This window comes from Morone saxatilis, unplaced genomic scaffold (assembly GCF_004916995.1).
Source record: "Morone saxatilis isolate NCDOM2014 unplaced genomic scaffold, NCSU_SB_2.0 Contig12, whole genome shotgun sequence".
Lineage (NCBI taxonomy): Eukaryota > Metazoa > Chordata > Actinopteri > Moronidae > Morone > Morone saxatilis.
The window spans coordinates 5,184,095-5,192,802 of record NW_023339674.1 but is presented as its reverse complement, the minus strand read 5'-3'; the positions used below and the strand labels follow the sequence as shown (position 1 = coordinate 5,192,802).

At 40.4% G+C, this 8,708-nt stretch overlaps 1 protein-coding gene across 3 annotated transcripts in view; it reads left to right on the top strand.

Annotated features, from left to right (window-relative positions):
- Window positions 1–8,708, top strand: part of LOC118321748 (disks large homolog 1-like) — a 104,781-nt gene that overhangs the window by 72,034 nt on the left and 24,039 nt on the right. Inside the window, exon 1 of one of the 3 annotated variants that reach the window (XM_035653225.1) lies at window positions 6,895–7,216. The exons of the other annotated variants lie outside the window; for them this stretch is intronic. The gene's annotated coding sequence lies outside the window, so the exon portion shown is untranslated. Of the gene's footprint in view, window positions 1–6,894; window positions 7,217–8,708 lie in introns of those variants that run through there. 3 annotated transcript variants of the gene reach the window in all.

Sequence of the window (8,708 nt, the reverse complement as noted above, 5' to 3'; positions counted from 1 at the left end):
CCATGGAATTTCATGTTATTGGATCATGCTAAGGCCACATACTACATTAAATGTGAGCCGCCGAGTGTGTGTGTTGGGGTGTACCGAATGTTTTATTTGTGGTATTTGTGTTTAATTAGTTTAAGCTACTATTAACTCTAGAGAAAGGGTGTGGGTGTTGGTGGGCCAAAGACTGCCACATACCCGTCATTTGCAAAAGGTGAGTATAACTCTGAATTTCCATTGTGCTATTGAATACTTACACTGGCTTGTGCACAAGACAGCATTTTGACACCGAAATATTTTATTACCCTTGAGGCCCCCAGGCCGAGATGTTATTGAGGTTGAGATAGCTAAGAGTTTGTGTGAATAGCTCAGCCAGCACACAGTACAAACATACTAATATGCATCAATTGGTTTAATTTTTTCCAGTACTGCCGAGTGTGTGTGTGTGTGTGTGTGTGTGTGTGTGTGTGTGTGTCAGCCATGTATTATTCAGTCAGAGAGGTGGTCCAGGAAGGTAAGACCAGAGTGTGATACACAGGCCTTTAAAAAGTCGGAGGAGAAATTGAAGGGCAAAATGCATTAAGATATGGAAGACACTGACAGAACATAATGAAGTCCTCCAGCAGCTACAGTATGCAAATGTATTGGAAGCTTATGATGGCAGTGTAGGGATATACCCTATACATCATGCTGCAAACCATGATATAGGAATTATGAAGTCTGTGGCTCTGCAGACTGCGGTGTGTCTGTTAGTCAGTCTGCTTATGATGGAACACCAACATTACTTTATGCAAACAACAAGTTCTTCATTTACATAAATGGACAACTAACAGTATTCTGACAAATGAATGCAAAAATAGGGGGCGCCACCATGAAACCAAAAAATATAAAATATAGTTCTCTGTTCTATAGTTCTGATTTCTTTCTCACAGGACATGTTAATTTCAGAGCAGATATGTATGTTGTAGCAGATGAAATGTTTTTTTGATTATAATTTGATTTAAAAAGATTTGTTTGCTCCATCTCAGAGGTTGCCCACCGTAGTTAACTTGGATTGACAGCAGTTACAACTGAATAAGAAGGAAAGACACAGCTAAAAAAGTGTTAAACGAAAGGTGATCAAAATGTGCATGTAAACCTCTCCATCCACTCTTGTAGTGTAACCAATGTCCCTGCTATTGACCTGTATTGGTGAAAAACATACTGAACAGAGTGGAGAAGTAGACTAAGCTACTGAAATGAATTGAAAATAAATGTTTCTATGGACACTTTTCTTGCCACGACTCTAGATCCCCACTGGAAGCTGCCCTCCTCTTCAAAGGAGCAAACTTTTCAAAGCCACCTTTTAAGCCTACTTTTTACTTACTTTTTACATATTTTTGGTGATTGTTTATTTAAAAAGTAAAAGAAAACTGTCTTAAGTGTCAAATGGTTTGATGGTCTGTTGGTTTGGCTTGGTCCAGTCCTGTTTTTGGCATTGTGTGGTGTTATATTGGGGATCAAACAGGGAGAACACACAGTAGGTATCAGAGGTAGACCAGCTGGCCTCAGTAAAAGCCGACTGCGCTGTAGCCCGGTTTTAACGTTCAAGGTTTTCCTGCTCAACATTTGAGAAACTAGGTGTACTTTAGCATTTAGGGGTTTTGCTCACATGCTGGCCCTCACAAAGGACCGGCTAGTCTAAGATCTTTGTGCGTGTATGTATGTGTGTGTGTGTCTGTGTCGTGACTCTCATTAGTGACTGTTGAATGAACTCTATATCAAACCTTCTGTCCACGCTGGGCTTTGGTCAGAACTATGCGTGCGTGTGTGTGTGTATGTGTGTGTGTGTGTGTCCATCTGAGGTCCATGTTTGTCCCATTCCCGTGGTGATAGCATGTGGTGACCAGCAGTGCTCCCTCTGTTTCACACACACACTTCCTGCCAACAAAAGAGGAACTTATAATGACCTCCACCAGGAGAGGAAAAGTGCCTCTCTCACTGTGTGTTTGCAGGTCTCCTCCTGTTATTTGTATTAAATACGGTACCCACTGTAGCCAAACACAACACAGCTCGGCACAGAACTGGACTGCTCGCGGTGTGTGTGTGTGTGTGTGTGTGTGTGCTAGTTTAGGCACAGTTCTTTTAAGCTGATGCAGCAGATATGGATTTGTGTTTATTTGAAGTACAGCAGATGGAGCGTGTTTGTCTGCGAAAAGTCTTCATGCTGCGTTAGTGCTGCCGACGTCCCTCATCACGTTTCAGGCTATTTTAAGCCAATTTTGTATATCAAACCTGTGGCTCCAAAATGTATTTGTCCCCAAATTCATATGGCTTTGGCCAGACAAGGCTGTTTGACTGAATTTTCCTCCCAAAATCCACATCTGTAGGATTTTTTGTGAGATATTATTTGGTAAAAAAGACTTTCTTACAACATAATAATCAGAATAAAAATTTCAAAAATCAAAAAATTACTTTTTCTTTGAAATCATCTCCTTATCTTTACAGGTGGCCTTGCCTATTGCTAATATTCAGGGCAATTTGCGGAGTTTATTCGATGTATTAACAGTCAGAAGATTTAAAATGTCATGTGATCATTTGGGTAAGGAGGTATGAGTGGAGAAAGTGAATCATTTTCTCAAACTGTAGTAAGTCATTGTCTGTATTTCCACTAACTGATTCACATGTAAGTTTTAAGTTTTGCACACTAGCTCTGAACCCACAATTTTATAGATCACAGTATGTGTTACTTTATCCACAAATAATATTGATGATTATAATTTTATTTATTTAGCAAACAAAGCCTATGACAAGGAAAAGAAAGGAAAGGAAACAAACTTTAAAACACAAGTAGAAAATACTTAAACGTGACTTTTTAAGTAAAGTTCACTTCTATACCATTGTTGGACTGATTGACAGTTTAAAAAAACACGTCTTTTTTAATTCCACTCATTCTTGGTACATTGCCCACAATGCATCCCTAACCACTAACAGTTTGGTCAGGGTTTCTCCAGCAGCTACAGTATGCAAATGCATTGGAAGCTTATGTAAGCAGCGTAGGGATATAACCTATACATCATGCTGCAAACCATGATATATGAATTATGAAGTCTGTGGCTCTGCAGACTGCGGTCTGGCCGTTAGTCTGCTTACGATGGAACACCAACATTACTTAATGCAAACAACAAGTTCTTCATTTACATAAATGGAGAACTAACAGTTTTCTGACAAATGATATGATAATGCTCTCTGCTTCTCTGTTCTATAGTTCAGATTTTTTGTTATGCTACTAGCAGCTAATGTAGCCATGAGCAACTAGCCTCAAGCAGAGATGAGCAGTGGGCTACACTTCTTTCTAACTCCAAATGCCCATATATTTTTCATTTTGAGACTCTCTACAGTCACCAAAGGCTTTACACCTAACACATATCGGTGGAGTTTCAATTAAAATTGAGACTATGTAGCTTTTGCTGAACAGAGGCCTAAAGGTCCAATTACAGGATAATGGTACTTAAGTTATTTCCAGGGTCAGTTGCTTAAAAGACATTATCATTAGGTGACGTGACATGTGAAATGTGTTAAAAGTTGCACAAGTAGAGAAGAAGTTAGACAGAAATATCTAACGTAAGGTAACTTTAGCCACCGCAGGCTACTAGTCATACCAGACCCAGTGACGCTGTAGCAGTAAAACCCTCGCAGTGTATTGGATTGAGATGTGTGTTTTTTGTTAATTAATTAAAATTTTCCTTTGTAAAAGGAAGATCGTGTTATTTCCTCTTTCAAAAGTTACTCACAATCTCAACCATATTTAAATGAACAAACTAAATGCACAGTAAATAAAATAATAAAGCATGCATACAGTGTAAGAGGGCGGTTGAGAAAAGCAAGAGAATAACCAGAAAACAGAATATGTTAAAACCAGTATTAATTTCTCACCCAACAGGGAATACTAAATAAATGCCATCCAGGTTGCTTTGTAGCTTAAGTGTTCCTGCTTGGATCCCCAGTTCACAAACACGGCTCTCGTCTGTGCTGATCACAAAAAATCTGGATATTCATGAAAACACCAAAATGTCGCAGCTTTGACCTTTAAACACGATCTCCTCCTGTGCCATAAGTTTCCTGATGTGGGACTGGTAATGCCTGCAGGTTGACAGCAGTATTAGTCACTGGGATTACACACAACCCTCACAGACACACACACTGTCACACACATACTGTACACACACAGAGGCGGCGTCTGTCAGCAGTAATACTGAGGTGATGCAGAGAGGATTATCTTCACTTCTCTTAGCCTGCTTATTACACTTTGTGTGTGTGTGTGTGTATGTGTGTGTGTGTGTGTGTGTCGTGCACCAGTTGTTAAGTAGAAGATTAACAGCAACTCTTTCTCTGAGCTCAGACACAAAGTTGTAGGAATATTATCTGCTGAATAAATACAGTAGGCTGCTTCCCTTTCTTTCCCTACTTCACTTTATCACTCTGTTCCTACTCTTTAGCTCGGTTTTATCCCTTTCCTTCCTCAGCTGCTCCTCTTCCCTGGTGTTACTGGTGTCTGTGGTAATGGTCTGACTCACCGCCCACAAAGTGTGATTTGAGGCGCCACTTGTAACAGAAAGGTGACTGATTTGAGACTTGCAGCGCGTTGCTGCGTCACCATCACACTGAGGCTTTTATTAGCTGCCAAAGATGAAACACATTTATTGGTTCTGACATTTAAACTTAAAAAACTGGTACCTTAATATAAAACATTTCTCTTTTTTTGTTTTCTCTTTTGTGATTTCTTTCTCTATCCACTCCTTTCCTCTGCAGTCTGATCAGTTAATCAATACCAATATAGATTACTGTACTGTGTCGTATCAATTATAGATGAGCCTGTTCCAGCACTTCTATTTTTAGATCCAGAGCCTCATATTGATTCTTATACAGTTTTGCAACAGATTTACCAGTTGTTGTTTTTTTTTTTAAACCAACTGATCAGATATAAGAGCATATGTGATAACTTGCTTCTTTTAATAGTCTCTTGTAGTGTGAAATGTACATCAGCTGAGTGATTAAAAGTATAGGCCACATAATGCCTTAAAAATGTGGATAACGAAACTTTATTTACTCCCTTGGAGGAACTATATTTCCAGCAGCAACAGTAAAAGGATTTAGACAGGAAAAATCTAAGAATAAAACAAAAACTACTCAGAATTAATGGTTCCCTGCGGTGATTTCTTGTAAACAAAGTCAGTGTTACTCACCAAACCTGTCCTGTATGTCCTTCAGGCCTGACCATGACATGTTGAAAGTATTTTCTTGCTCATAAAACATCTACAAACCTTATGTTTTGAATATTTCAAATGATGCGAGATCTTCTTCTTCCTTGCCTTTGTTGACACACGGTTTCTCTGCATGTTATCGCCACCAATTGTCCACATTGTGTGTGATACAGATGCTCATAAAAACATTGCTCCATAGCACTGTCAGTGGTCAAAAACTCCACAGTGTACCTTTAAGCAATAAGAAGTACAAATGTTAAAGTGATGTTGACATGAAATTGGATGTAGAATCCACACTCCTTCCTCCAGAAAAGTAAATACGCTGAGAAAGTATGGATTATTATTTACAGTAAATACATGTATTTACTCGCAGCAGTTATAGACATCACTTCCACTCAGGGAAGGTGTATATAAATAGGGCTCTGATTCAATATTAGAAAGGGTGATCTGAAAGGAAAGTGTTGGGGAAATGCACACAACCCTACAGATGAGAACTGACCATCTCCAGTGGTTTTCTGTTGGATAGCTCTGAAACTGCACAATGCAGAGAAGGTCTGCCAGCTGCTGAATGGAGGAACAATGCTCCTCTAGGGAAAGGAGGGGAGAGGAGAGGTGAAAAGAGGAGAGGAGAGGAGAGGAGAGGTAAATGAAGGAAGGAGGGAATATGAGCCCCAGAGCCATTAGTCTCTGTCATCACCCTTCCCCCCATATCTTCCTCTCCTCCTCCTCCTCCTCCTCTCTTCTACCCTTTTCCTGTCCCTCTCTCTATTATGTCTTGTTTTCTCCCTTCATCTCCCTGTCTCTGTATCTCTCTCTTGCTCTTAATCTATTAATGCTGCATTGAGGTGATGTGTGTTGACAGAGGCAGTTAGATGCTGATGTGAAACTAAATATCTGGTGATTTCGATGTGTGTGTCCCTGTATCGCTGTTGGGGAGTTTGACGTCCAGATAAAGAGGCAGAGATAGAAGTGTGTGATGGGATTATGGAAGCCTATAGCACAACCTGCTGACTTTTACATGATACAAATGTTTAAATTGTTTACATTTATATATATATATATATATGAACAAGGTTTCTTACAAGTGAAGCCCTGGAAGAGAGAAAAACAGATATCAGACAGAGAGAAGTCAGAAATCTGGAGAGAGAATGAGAGACAGATGGAGACTCATACAAACATAAATCATGCAGAGTCGAAAGGGTTTAATTCCTTATACTTATGAAGGCAGACGCCACTGTCTCTCTTCTTCTCTTTCTTCTCTCTTTCCATATAAAACTAATGGAAAATCCATTTAAAGGATATGAATTTAGTTGTTGATTAAGATTCCCAAAAATCAATATTCAAAATGCTTGGTCAAGCAAGTGTGTGTGTGTGTGTGGCGTGTAGACCGATTCCCTGGGCCAAAGTAGGGCAGGAGAGCCTGGCATCGACTCAGCTTCCTGCATGAGTGACCTGAGGAAACAGTGTGTGTGTCTGTTGCTGAGTCTGTTGGTGAGGGTGTGTGTATAAGCGTGTGTGTGCATGCATGTGTGTGTGTGTGTCTCCGCCCTACAGCAAGCTGCTGTCAAAGAGGGGGAGGAGCAAACAAGCGCACCAGCGAACGAGAGATAGAGAAAGAGAGGAGTGTAGTAGAGAGAGAGAGTTAGCATCTGTTGTTTCTGTGGCAGCTGAGCGGCACTGGACTGATTTTGCACACACACACACACAAACACACACTCACATTTCCTCTCTGTGCCACACACTACTGCATACCTACACACACTTCTTTTCACACACATTTACATCTTTCTGCTCTGGCTTTCTCACATGCTGGCGTTAGATCTTTTCCATCATCTCTCTCTCTTTCTGTTTTTTGTCCCAATCCCATTCACATCCCGGGACTCTAAGCAGCAAAAACCCTTCTCCCACACGCACAAACACTTATCAGAAAGCCACCGTACCGGCATCCCATCGTGCGGACGCTGAGACTGCCTGTCTGCCTGCAGCATGTGAGTACAGCTGAGCGGGAGTTGGGAGAGACAGACCTGAACTGATTTACTTGTTAAGATCCTGCCTCAAGTAGCAGTCTAGCATCACTGTTTATGGATAACATTTCAACCCTTAACGCTGCCTTTAGTTCAGGGACTTTGAGTGTGTTGGGGAATGATGCTAAAGGTAATATTGGACTGAAAATGACAGACTTTGTGTGGGGAATCCGGGATGCTCTGACACCGTTATCCCTCTCATGACCAGTGATGCAGCATTAACATGTTTGCTCCTACGCTGTCTTTGGTTTAATGACTCTCACTGTGGTTTAGTATCAACAGTCTCACTTCCATTACTGTTGCTTTTTTGTGGCACTTTTGCTGTATTGCTAGATTTGTTTTGTTTTTTTTAAACTAAGATGAGCACTGTGCCTGGTCATAAAGCAGAAGATATCAGAGCTGCAGCCTTGGCAGTGCCGGCTTTGTCTTTCTCTTCGGGACTCAATAACAATAATATCTGAGTTGCAACAGAGTTTGTTTCTATGGATCACAAAGAGGAGCAACATATCTCTGTAGCCCTACAGTACCTCTGTCTGTGTCTCTCTCTTTTCAACACTGTCTGTTATTGATGAACCTTTATTCCTTATCTCACTGTATCAGATGTGAGTTTACTGAAACACATTTAAGCCCACTCACAGTTATTAATCTGTTTCCTCTCATTATCTTTTCTTTCCACCTTCATTCTGTCTTGTATTCTCCCTCCCTCCCTGTCTGTCTCTCTCTCTCTTCCTCTTAATCCCATAATGCTGCATTGAGACGATGTTCGTTGACAGAGACAGTTAGATGCTGATGATGTGAAAGTTCATACAGTATATGGTGATTTTCATGTGTGTGACCCCTCCGTGGTGCGGTGAGTCCAGTGAAACTAACTGAAATAGAAGTGTTAATCCACCAATTTTTAATGGATTAGAGCTGAGATTGAAAATGCCGGGCTGAGGTCAGCGATGAAAAATATTCAAGGTTGAAGCAAGAAATTAAATTTTCAGCAAAAAGGAATTTTGATCCTCTCATTGGAAAGATTGGAGGTGGTTTTGCCTTGTCAAACCTAGGTCATGCTGTATGAATATCACATTTAGCATTGAATGTTGCAAGTTATATAAATCTATCAAAGTTCTTTTCCCAGAACATCGATGCTGTTTTTAAACTGAAAAAAAAAAACATCAAAGATTATGTGACCCTGAGTATTTCAGTTATTTCAGATGCGGTGGCTTTGAGCCGTTTTAGTACAGTTTAGTTGTTTGTGTCAGTGAGCTTCAGTGTGTCAGATTAATGAATGCCTGGGGAAAATCAGAGCTGAGATCTTGGGGTTGTAGGCTGGTTTTCTGACAGTGTTCAAAAGCTGAGCATTTATGAAAAAAAGGTGATGAAGGAAATAAAAACAGAAGTAGGGAAAAAAGGAGGAAATGTCAGGAGATACTGCAGGTTCCAGATCAGTGTGTGCGTGTGCGTGTGTGTG